This window comes from Humulus lupulus, chromosome 3, assembly GCF_963169125.1.
Source record: "Humulus lupulus chromosome 3, drHumLupu1.1, whole genome shotgun sequence".
NCBI lineage: Eukaryota > Viridiplantae > Streptophyta > Magnoliopsida > Rosales > Cannabaceae > Humulus > Humulus lupulus.
The window spans coordinates 1-13,586 of NC_084795.1; positions in this window are offsets into that span (position 1 = coordinate 1).

The following is a 13,586-nucleotide window of genomic DNA, read 5'->3' on the forward strand; positions in this document are numbered from 1 at the left end:
AGCTGCCTAGGGCGCCGAAGCGATTTCATAATTCATTCATATTTCTCTCTAACAAGCTCTAATTTTTTGGAACATTTTCCAATCTCAATAATATTATATAGGACTATTATTGACCATGAATTGGGGTCCTAATTAAACCAAACAAAAAAATTGACCTTTCAGGCTAAATCTCCTAGGCAGCTGCCTAGGTCTCCGAAGCGATCTCGTAATTCACGCATATGTCTTTCTAACAAGCTCAAATTTGTTTGGTACTTTTCCCATCTCAATAATATTATATAGGGCTGTTATTGACCATGAATTGGGGTCCTAATTCAACCAAACAAAAAGATTGACCTTTCAGGCCAAATCTCCTAGGCAGCTGCCTAGGTCTCCGAAGCGATCTCGTAATTCACGTATATGTCTTTCTAACAAGCTCAAATTGGTTTGGTACTTTTCCCATCTCAATAATATTATATAGGGCTGTTATTGACCATGAATTGGGGTCCTAATTCAACCAAACAAAAAAATTGACCTCTCAGGCCAAATCTCCAAGGCAGCTGCCTAGGACTCCGAAGCGATTTCGTAATTCACTCATATTTCTCTCAAACATGCTCTAATTTTTTTGAACCTTTTCCCATCTCAATAATATTAGATAGGGCTATTATTGACCATGAATTGGGGTCATTTCAACCTTACAAAAAAATTAACCTTTCAGGCCAAATCTCTTAGGCGGCTGCGTAGGGCTCCGAAGCGATCTCGTAATTCACTCATATTTCTCCCTAAGAAGCTCTAATTTTTTTGAACCTTTTCCCTTCTCAATAATATTATATAGGGCTGTTATTGACCACGAATTGGGGTCCTAATTCAACCAAACAAAAAAATTGACCTCTCAGGCCAAATCTCCTACACAGCTGCCTAATGCTCCGAAGCGATTTCGTAAATCACTCATATTTCTCTCTAACAAGCTCTAATTTTTTTGATTCTTTTCCCATCTCAATAATATTATATAGGGCTGTTATTGACCACGAATTGGGGTCCTAATTCAACCAAACAAAAAAATTGACCTTTCAGGCCAAATCTCCTAGGCAGCTGCCTAGGGCCCCGAAGAGATCTCGTAATTCAGTCATATTTCTCCCTAACAAGATCTAATATTTTTGAACCTTTTCCCATCTCTATAATATTATATAGGGCTGTTATTGAACATGAATTGGGGTCCTAATTCAACCAAACAAAAAAATTGACCTTTCAGGCCAAATCTCCTAGGCAGCTGCCTAGGGCGCCGAAGCGATTTCCTAATTCACTCAGATTTCTCTCTAAAAGCTCTATTTTTTTGAACCCTTTCCCATCTCAATAATATTATATAGGGCTATTATTGACCATGACTTGGGGTCCTAATTCAAACAAACAAAAAAATTGACCTTTCAGGCCAAATCTCCTAGGCAGCTGCCGAGGGCTCCGAAGCGATCTCGTAATTCACTCATATTTCTCTCTAACAAGCCCTAATTTTTTTGATTCTTTTCCCATCTCAATAATATTATATAGGGCTGTTATTGACCATGAATTGGGGTCCTAATTCAACCAAACAAAAAAATTGACCTTTCAGGCAAAGTCTCCGAGGCAGCTGCCTAGGGCGCCGAAGCGATTTCATAATTCATTCATATTTCTCTCTAACAAGCTCTAATTTTTTGGAACATTTTCCAATCTCAATAATATTATATAGGACTATTATTGACCATGAATTGGGGTCCTAATTCAACCAAACAAAAAAATTGACCTTTCAGGCCAAATCTCCTAGGCAGCTGCCTAGGTCTCCGAAGCGATCTCGTAATTCACGCATATGTCTTTCTAACAAGCTCAAATTTGTTTGGTACTTTTCCCATCTCAATAATATTATATAGGGCTGTTATTGACCATGAATTGGGGTCCTAATTCAACCAAACAAAAAAATTGACCTTTCAGGCCAAATCTCCTAGGTAGCTGCCTAGGTCTCCGAAGCGATCTCGTAATTCACGAATATGTCTTTCTAACAAGCTCAAATTTGTTTGGTACTTTTCCCATCTCAATAATATTATATAGGGCTGTTATTGACCATGAATTGGGGTCCTAATTCAACCAAACAAAAAAATTGACCTCTCAGGCCAAATCTCCAAGGCAGCTGCCTAGGACTCCGAAGCGATTTCGTAATTCACTCATATTTCTTTCAAACATGCTCTAATTTTTTTGAATCTTTTCCCATCTCAATAATATTAGATAGGGCTATTATTGACCATGAATTGGGGTCATTTCAACCATACAAAAAAATTAACCTTTCAGGCCAAATCTCTTAGGCGGCTGCCTAGGGCTTCGAAGCGATCTCGTAATTCACTCATATTTCTCCCTAAGAAGCTCTAATTTTTTTGAACCTTTTCCCATCTCAATAATATTATATAGGGCTGTTATTGACCACGAATTGGGGTCCTAATTCAACCAAACAAAAAAATTGACCTCTCAGGCCAAATCTCCTACACAGCTGCCTAATGCTCCGAAGCGATTTCGTAAATCACTCATATTTCTCTCTAACAAGCTCTAATTTTTTTGATTCTTTTCCCATCTCAATAATATTATATAGGGCTGTTATTGACCACGAATTGGGGTCCTAATTCAACCAAACAAAAAAATTGACCTTTCAGGCCAAATCTCCTAGGCAGCTGCCTAGGGCCCCGAAGCGATCTCGTAATTCAGTCATATTTCTCCCTAACAAGATCTAATATTTTTGAACCTTTTCCCATCTCAATAATATTATATAGGGCTGTTATTGAACATGAATTGGGGTCCTAATTCAACCAAACAAAAAAATTGACCTTTCAGGCCAAATCTCCTAGGCAGCTGCCTAGGGCGCCGAAGCGATTTCCTAATTCACTCAGATTTCTCTCTAACAAGCTCTATTTTTTTGAACCCTTTCCCATCTCAATAATATTATATAGGGCTATTATTGACCATGACTTGGGGTCCTAATTCAAACAAACAAAAAAATTGACCTTTCAGGCCAAATCTCCTAGGCAGCTGCCGAGGGCTCCGAAGCGATCTCGTAATTCACTCATATTTCTCTCTAACAAGCCCTAATTTTTTTGATTCTTTTCCCATCTCAATAATATTATATAGGGCTGTTATTGACCATGAATTGGGGTCCTAATTCAACCAAACAAAAAAATTGACCTTTCAGGCCAAGTCTCCGAGGCAGCTGCCTAGGGCGCCGAAGCGATTTCATAATTCATTCATATTTCTCTCTAACAAGCTCTAATTTTTTGGAACATTTTCCAATCTCAATAATATTATATAGGACTATTATTGACCATGAATTGGGGTCCTAATTAACCCAAACAAAAAAATTGACCTTTCAGGCCAAATCTCCTAGGCAGCTGCCTAGGTCTCCGAAGCGATCTCGTAATTCACGCATATGTCTTTCTAACAAGCTCAAATTTGTTTGGTACTTTTCCCATCTCAATAATATTATATAGGGCTGTTATTGACCATGAATTGGGGTCCTAATTCAACCAAACAAAAAAATTGACCTTTCAGGCCAAATCTCCTAGGTAGCTGCCTAGGTCTCCGAAGCGATCTCGTAATTCATTAATATGTCTTTCTAACAAGCTCAAATTTTTTTGGTACTTTTCCCATCTCAATAATATTATATAGGGCTGTTATTGACCATGAATTGGGGTCCTAATTCAACCAAACAAAAAAATTGACCTCTCAGGCCAAATCTCCAAGGCAGCTGCCTAGGACTCCGAAGCGATTTCGTAATTCACTCATATTTCTTTCAAACATGCTCTAATTTTTTTGAATCTTTTCCCATCTCAATAATATTAGATAGGGCTATTATTGACCATGAATTGGGGTCATTTCAACCATACAAAAAAATTAACCTTTCAGGCCAAATCTCTTAGGCGGCTGCCTAGGGCTCCGAAGCGATCTCGTAATTCACTCATATTTCTCCCTAAGAAGCTCTAATTTTTTTGAACCTTTTCCCATCTCAATAATATTATATAGGGCTGTTATTGACCATGAATTGGGGTCCTAATTCAACCAAACAAAAAAATTGACCTCTCAGGCCAAATATCCTACACAGCTGCCTAATGCTCCGAAGCGATTTCGTAAATCACTCATATTTCTCTCTAACAAGCTCTAATGTTTTTGATTCTTTTCCCATCTCAATAATATTATATAGGGCTGTTATTGACCACGAATTGGGGTCCTAATTCAACCAAACAAAAAAATTGACCTCTCAGGCCTAATCTCCTACACAACTGCCTAATGCTCCGAAGCGATTTCGTAAATCACTCATATTTCTCACTAACAAGCTCTAATTTTTTTGATTCTTTTCCCATCTCAATAATATTATATAGGGCTGTTATTGACCACGAATTGGGGTCCTAATTCAACCAAACAAAAAAATTGACCTTTCAGGCCAAATCTCCTAGGCAGCTGCTTAGGGCTCCGAAGCGATCTCGTAATTCAGTCATATTTCTCCCTAACAAGATCTAATATTTTTGAACCTTTTCCCATCTCAATAATATTATATAGGGCTGTTATTGAACATGAATTGGGGTCCTAATTCAACCAAACAAAAAAATTGACCTTTCAGGCCAAATCTCCTAGGCAGCTGCCTAGGGCGCCGAAGCGATTTCATAATTCACTCAGATTTCTCTCTAACAAGCTCTAATTTTTTTGAACCCTTTCCCATCTCAATAATATTATATAGGGCCATTATTGACCATGACTTGGGGTCCTAATTCAAACAAACAAAAAAATTGACCTTTCAGGCCAAATCTCCTAGGCAGCTGCCGAGGGCTCCGAAGCGATGTCGTAATTCACTCATATTTCTCTCTAACAAGCCCTAATTTTTTTGATTCTTTTCCCATCTCAATAATATTATATAGGGCTGTTATTGACCATGAATTGGGGTCCTAATTCAACCAAACAAAAAAATTGACCTTTCAGGCCAAGTCTCCGAGGCAGCTGCCTAGGGCGCCGAAGCGATTTCATAATTCATTCATATTTCTCTCTAACAAGCTCTAATTTTTTGGAACATTTTCCAATCTCAATAATATTATATAGGACTATTATTGACCATGAATTGGGGTCCTAATTCAACCAAACAAAAAAATTGACCTTTCAGGCCAAATCTCCTAGGCAGCTGCCTAGGTCTCCGAAGCGATCTCGTAATTCACGCATATGTCTTTCTAACAAGCTCAAATTTGTTTGGTACTTTTCCCATCTCAATAATATTATATAGGGCTGTTATTGACCATGAATTGGGGTCCTAATTCAACCAAACAAAAAAATTGACCTTTCAGGCCAAATCTCCTAGGTAGCTGCCTAGGTCTCCGAAGCGATCTCGTAATTCACGAATATGTCTTTCTAACAAGCTCAAATTTTTTTGGTACTTTTCCCATCTCAATAATATTATATAGGGCTGTTATTGACCATGAATTGGGGTCCTAATTCAACCAAACAAAAAAATTGACCTCTCAGGCCAAATCTCCAAGGCAGCTGCCTAGGACTCCGAAGCGATTTCGTAATTCACTCATATTTCTCTCAAACATGCTCTCATTTTTTTGAACCTTTTCCAATCTCAATAATATTAGATAGGGCTATTATTGACCATGAATTGAAGTCATTTCAACCATACAAAAAAATTGACCTTTCAGGCCAAATCTCTTAGGCGGCTGCCTAGGGCTCCGAAGCGATCTCGTAATTCACTCATATTTCTCCCTAAGAAACTCTAATTTTTTTGAACCTTTTCCCATCTCAATAATATTATATAGGGCTGTTATTGACCACGAATTGGGGTCCTAATTCAACCAAACAAAAAAATTGACCTCTCAGGCCTAATCTCCTACACAGCTGCCTAATGCTCCGAAGCGATTTCGTAAATCACTCATATTTCTCACTAACAAGCTCTAATTTTTTTGATTCTTTTCCCATCTCAATAATATTATATAGGGCTGTTATTGACCACGAATTGGGGTCCTAATTCAACCAAACAAAAAAATTGACCTTTCAGGCCAAATCTCCTAGGCAGCTGCTTAGGGCTCCGAAGCGATCTCGTAATTCAGTCATATTTCTCCCTAACAAGATCTAATATTTTTGAACCTTTTCCCATCTCAATAATATTATATAGGGCTGTTATTGAACATGAATTGGGGTCCTAATTCAACCAAACAAAAAAATTGACCTTTCAGGCCAAATCTCCTAGGCAGCTGCCTAGGGCGCCGAAGCGATTTCATAATTCACTCAGATTTCTCTCTAACAAGCTCTAATTTTTTTGAACCCTTTCCCATCTCAATAATATTATATAGGGCCATTATTGACCATGACTTGGGGTCCTAATTCAAACAAACAAAAAAATTGACCTTTCAGGCCAAATCTCCTAGGCGGCTGCCGAGGGCTCCGAAGCGATGTCGTAATTCACTCATATTTCTCTCTAACAAGCCCTAATTTTTTTGATTCTTTTCCCATCTCAATAATATTATATAGGGCTGTTATTGACCATGAATTGGGGTCCTAATTCAACCAAACAAAAAAATTGACCTTTCAGGCCAAGTCTCCGAGGCAGCTGCCTAGGGCGCCGAAGCGATTTCATAATTCATTCATATTTCTCTCTAACAAGCTCTAATTTTTTGGAACATTTTCCAATCTCAATAATATTATATAGGACTATTATTGACCATGAATTGGGGTCCTAATTCAACCAAACAAAAAAATTGACCTTTCAGGCCAAATCTCCTAGGCAGCTGCCTAGGTCTCCGAAGCGATCTCGTAATTCACGCATATGTCTTTCTAACAAGCTCAAATTTGTTTGGTACTTTTCCCATCTCAATAATATTATATAGGGCTGTTATTGACCATGAATTGGGGTCCTAATTCAACCAAACAAAAAAATTGACCTTTCAGGCCAAATCTCCTAGGTAGCTGCCTAGGTCTCCGAAGCGATCTCGTAATTCACGAATATGTCTTTCTAACAAGCTCAAATTTTTTTGGTACTTTTCCCATCTCAATAATATTATATAGGGCTGTTATTGACCATGAATTGGGGTCCTAATTCAACCAAACAAAAAAATTGACCTCTCAGGGCAAATCTCCAAGGCAGCTGCGTAGGACTCCGAAGCGATTTCGTAATTCACTCATATTTCTCTCAAACATGCTCTCATTTTTTTGAACCTTTTCCCATCTCAATAATATTAGATAGGGCTATTATTGACCATGAATTGAAGTCATTTCAACCATACAAAAAAATTAACCTTTCAGGCCAAATCTCTTAGGCGGCTGCCTAGGGCTCCGAAGCGATCTCGTAATTCACTCATATTTCTCCCTAAGAAGCTCTAATTTTTTTGAACCTTTTCCCATCTCAATAATATTATATAGGGCTGTTATTGACCACGAATTGGGGTCCTAATTCAACCAAACAAAAAAATTGACCTCTCAGGCCTAATCTCCTACACAGCTGCCTAATGCTCCGAAGCGATTTCGTAAATCACTCATATTTCTCACTAACAAGCTCTAATTTTTTTGATTCTTTTCCCATCTCAATAATATTATATAGGGCTGTTATTGACCACGAATTGGGGTCCTAATTCAACCAAACAAAAAAATTGACCTTTCAGGCCAAATCTCCTAGGCAGCTGCTTAGGGCTTCGAAGCGATCTCGTAATTCAGTCATATTTCTCCCTAACAAGATCTAATATTTTTGAACCTTTTCCCATCTCAATAATATTATATAGGGCTGTTATTGAACATGAATTGGGGTCCTAATTCAACCAAACAAAAAAATTGACCTTTCAGGCCAAATCTCCTAGGCAGTTGCCTAGGGCTCCGAAGCGATTTCATAATTCACTCAGATTTCTCTCTAACAAGCTCTAATTTTTTTGAACCCTTTCCCATCTCAATAATATTATATAGGGCTATTATTGACCATGACTTGGGGTCCTAATTCAAACAAACAAAAAAATTGACCTTTCAGGCCAAATCTCCTAGGCAGCTGCCGAGGGCTCCGAAGCGATCTCGTAATTCACTCATATTTCTGTCTAACAAGCGCTAATTTTTTTGATTCTTTTCCCATCTCAATAATATTATATAGGGCTGTTATTGACCATGAATTGGGGTCCTAATTCAACCAAACAAAAAAATTGACCTTTCAGGCCAAGTCTCCGAGGCAGCTGCCTAGGGCGCCGAAGCGATTTCGTAATTCACTCATATTTCTCTCAAACATGCTCTAATTTTTTTGAAACTTTTCCCATCTCAATAATATTATATAGGGCTGTTATTGACCACGAATTGGGGTCCAAATTCAACCATACAAAAAAATTAACCTTTCAGGCCAAATCTCTTAGGCGTCTGCCTAGGGCTCCGAGGCGATCTCGTAATTCACTCATATTTCTCCCTAAGAAGCTCTAATTTTTTTGAACCTTTTCCCATATCAATAATATTATATAGGGCTGTTATTGACCATGAATTGGTCTCCTAATTCAACCAAACAAAAAAATTGACCTTTCAGGCCAAATCTCCTAGGCAGCTGCCTAGTGCTCCGAAGCGATTTCGTAATTCACTCATATTTCTCTCTAACAAGCTCTAATTTTTTTGAACCGTTTCCCAACTCAATAATATTAGATAGGGCTATTATTGACCATGAATTGGGGTCATAATTCAACCAAACAAAAAAATTGACCTTTCAGGCCAAATCTCCGAGGCAGCAGCCTAGGTCTCCGAAGCGATCTCGTAATTCACTCATATTTCTCTCTAACAAGCTCTAATTTTTTTGAACCTTTTCCCATCTCAATAATATTATATAGGACTATTATTGACCGTGAATTGGAGTCCTAATTCAACCAAACAAAAAAATTGACCTTTCAGGCCAAATCTCCTAAGCAGCTGCCTAGGGCTCCGAAGCGATCTCGTAATTCACTCATATGTCTTTCTAACATGCTCTAATTTTTTTTGTCCTTTTCCCATCTAAATAATATTATATAGGGCTGTTATTGACCATGAATTGGGAACCTAATTCAACCAAACTAAAAAATTGACCTCTCAGGCCAAATCTCCTAGGCAGCTGCCTAGGGCTCTGAAGGGATTTCGTAATTCACTCATATTTCTCTCTAACAAGCTCTAATTTTTTTGAACCTTTTCCCATCTCAATAATATTAGATAGGGCTATTATTGACCATGAATTGGGGTCCTAATTCAACAAAACAAAAAAATTGACCTTTCAGGCCAAATCTCCTAGGCAGCTGCCTAGGACTCCGAAGCGATCTCGTAATTCACGCATATGTCTTTCTAACAAGCTCTAATTTTTTTGGTACTTTTCCCATCTCAATAATATTATATAGGGCTGTTATTGACCATGAATTGGGATCCTAATTCAACCAAACAAAAAAATTGACCTCTCAGGCCAAATCTCCAAGGCAGCAGCCTATGGCTCCGAAGCGATTTCTTAATTCACTCATATTTCTCTCAAACTTGCTCTAATTTTTTTGAACCTTTCCCCATCTCAATAATATTAGATAGGGCTATTATTGACCATGAATTGGGGTCCAAATTCAACCATTCAATAAAATTAACCTTTCAGGCCAAATCTCCTAGGCGGCTTCCTAGGGCTCCGAAGCGATCTCGTAATTCACTCATATTTCTTCCAAACAAGCTCTAATATTTTTGAACCTTTTCCCATCTCAATAATATTATATAGGGATGTTATTGACCATGAATTGGTCTCCTAATTCAACCAAACAAAAAAATTGACCTTTCAGGCCAAATCTCCTAGGCTGCTGCCTAGGGCTCCGAAGCGATTTGGTAATTCCCTCATATTTCTGTCTAACAAGCTCTAATTTTTGTGAACCTTTTCCCATCTCAATAATATTATATAGGACTATTATTGACCATGAATTGGGATCCTAATTTAACCAAACAAAAAATTGACCTTCCAGGCCAAATCTCCTAGGCAGCTTCCTTGGGCTCCGAAGCGATCTCGTAATTCACTCATATTTAACCCTAACAAGCTCAAATTTTTTGGAACCTTTTCCCATATCCATAATATTATATAGGACGATTATTGACCATGAATTGGGGTCATAATTCAACCAAACAAAAAAATTGACCTTTCAGGCCAAATCTCCTAGGCAGCTGCCTAGGTCTCCGAAGCTATCTCGTAATTCACGCATATGTCTTTCTAACAAGCTCAAATTTTTTTGGTACTTTTCCCATCTCAATAATATTATATAGGGCTGTTATTGACCATGAATTGGGGTCCTAATTCAACCAAACAAAAAAATTGACCTCTCAGGCCAAATCTCCAAGGCAGCTGCCTAGGACTCCGAAGCGATTTCGTAATTCACTCATATTTCTCTCAAACATGCTCTAATTTTTTTGAACATTTTCCCATCTCAATAACATTAGATAGGGCAATTATTGACCATGAATTGGAGTCCTAATTCAACCAAACAAAAAAATTGACCTTTCAGGCCAAATCTCCTAGGCAGCAGCCTAGGGCTCCGAAGCGATCTCGTAATTCACTCATATTTCTCTCTAACAAGCTCTAATTTTTTGGAACCTTTTCCCATCTCAATAATATTATATAGGACTATTATTGACCATGAATTGGAGTCCTAATTCAACCAAACAAAAAAATTGACCTTTCAGGCCAAATCTCCTAAGCCGTTGCCTAGGGCTCCGAAGCGATCTCGTAATTCACTCATATATCTTTCTAACATGCTCTAATTTTTTTTGTCCTTTTCCCATCTCAATAATATTATATAGGGCTGTTATTGACCATGAATTGGGAACCTAATTCAACCAAACAAAAAAATTGACCTCTCAGGACAAACTCCTAGGCAGCTGCCTAGGGCTCTGAAGGGATTTCGTAATTCACCCATATTTCTCTCTAACAAGCTCTAATTTTTTTGAACCTTTTCCCATCTCAATAATATTAGATAGGGCTATTATTGACCATGAATTGGGGTCCTAATTCAACAAAACAAAAAAATTAACCTTTCAGGCCAAATCTCCTGGGCAGCTGCCTAGGGCTCCGTAGCGATCTCGTAATTCACGCATATGTCTTTCTAACAAGCTCTACTTTTTTTGGTACTTTTCCCATCTCAATAATATTATATAGGGCTGTTATTGACCATGAATTGGGGTCCTAATTCAACCAAACAAAAAAATTGACCTCTCAGGCCAAATCTCCAAGGCAGCAGCCTATGGCTCCGAAGCGATTTCGTAATTCACTCATATTTCTCTCAAACATGCTCTAATTTTTTTGAACCTTTCCCCATCTCAATAATATTAGACAGGGCTATTATTGACCATGAATTGGGGTCCAAATTCAACCATACAAAAAAATTAACCTTTCAGGCCAAATCTCTTAGGCGGCTGCCTAGGGCTCCGAAGCGATCTCGTAATTCACTCTTATTTCTCCCTAACAAGCTCTAATTTTTTTGAACCTTTTCCCATCTCAATAATATTATATAGGGATGTTATTGACCATGAATTGGTCTCCTAATTCAACCAAACAAAAAAATTGACCTCTCAGGCCAAATCTCCTAGGCAGCTGCCTAGGGCTCCGAAGCGATATGGTAATTCACTCATATTTCTGTCTAACAAGCTCTAATTTTTGTGAACCTTTTCCCATCTCAATAATATTATAAAGGACTATTATTGACCATGAATTGGGGTCCTAATTCAACCAAATAAAAAATTGACCTTCCAGGCCAAATCTCCTAGGCAGCTTCCTAGGGCTCCGAAGCGATCTCGTAATTCACTCATATTTCTCTCAAACATGCTCTAATTTTTTTGAACCTTTTCCCATCTCAATAATATTATATAGGGCTATTATTGACCACGAATTGGGGTCCAAATTCAACCATACAAAAAAATTAACCTTTCAGGCCAAATCTCTTAGGCGGCTGCCTAGGGCTCCGAAGCGATCTCGTAATTCACTCATATTTCTCCCTAAGAAGCTCTAATTTTTTTGAACCTTTTCCCATCTCAATAATATTATATAGGGCTGTTATTGACCATGAATTGGTCTCCTAATTCAACCAAACAAAAAAATTGACCTTTCAGGCCAAATCTCCTAGGCAGCTGCCTAGTGCTCCGAAGCGATTTCGTAATTCACTCATATTTCTCTCTAACAAGCTCTAAATTTTTTGAACCGTTTCCCATCTCAATAATATTATATAGGGCTGTTATTGACCATGAATTGGGGTCCTAATTCAACCAAACAAAAAAATTGACCTCTCAGGCCAAATCTCCAAGGCAGCAGCCTCTGGCTCCGAAGAGATTTCGTAATTCACTCATATTTCTCTCAAACATGCTCTAATTTTTTTTAACCTTACCCCATCTCAATAATATTAGATAGGGCTATTATTGACCATGAATTGGGGTCCAAATTCAACCATACAAAAAAATTAACCTTTCAGGCCAAATCGCTTAGGCGGCTGCCTAGGGCTCCGAAGCGATCTCGTAATTCACTCATATTTCTCCCTAACAAGCTCTAATTTTTTTGAACCTTTTCCCATCTCAATAATATTATATAGGGCAGTTATTGACCATGAATTGGGGTCCTAATTCAACAAAACAAAAAAATGGACCTTTCAGGCCAAATCTCCTAGGCAGCTGCCTAGGGCTCCGAAGCGATCTCGTAATTCACGCATATTTCTTTCTAACAAGCTCTACTTTTTTTGGTACTTTTCCCATTTCAATAATATTATATAGGGCTGTTATTGACCATGAATTGGGGTCCTAATTCAACCAAACAAAAAAATTGACCTCTCAGGCCAAATCTCCAAGGCAGCAGCCTATGGCTCCGAAGCGATTTCGTAATTCACTCATATTTCTCTCAAACATGCTCTAATTTTTTTTATCCTTACCCCATCTCAATAATATTAGATAGCGCTATTATTGACCATGAATTGGGGTCCAAATTCAACCATACAAAAAAATTAACCTTTCAGGCCAAATCTCTTAGGCGGCTGCCTAGGGCTCCGAAGCGATCTCGTAATTCTCTCATATTTCTCCCTAACAAGCTCTAATTTTTTTGAACCTTTTCCCATCTCAATAATATTATATAGGGATGTTATTGACCATGAATTGGTCTCCTAATTCAACCAAACAAAAAAATTGACCTTTCAGGCCAAATCTCCTAGGCAGCTGCCTAGGGCTCCGAAGAGATTTGGTAATTTCCTCATATTTCTGTCTAAGAAGCTCTAATATTTGTGAACCTTTTCCGATCTCAATAATATTATATAGGACTATTATTGACCATGAATTGGGGTCCTAATTCAACCAAACAAAAAATTGACCTTCCAGGCCAAATCTCCTAGGCAGCTTCCTAGGGCTCCGAAGCGATCTCGTAATTCACTCATATTTCACCCTAACAAGCTCAAATTTTTTGGAACCTTTTCCCATATCAATAATATTAGATTGGACTATTATTGACCATGAATTGGGGTCCTAATTCAACCAAACAAAAAAATTGACTTTTCAGGCCAAATCTCCTAGGCAGCTGCCTAGGGCTCCAAAGCGATCTCGTAATTCACTCATATGTCTTTCTAACATGCTCTAATTTTTTTTGTCCT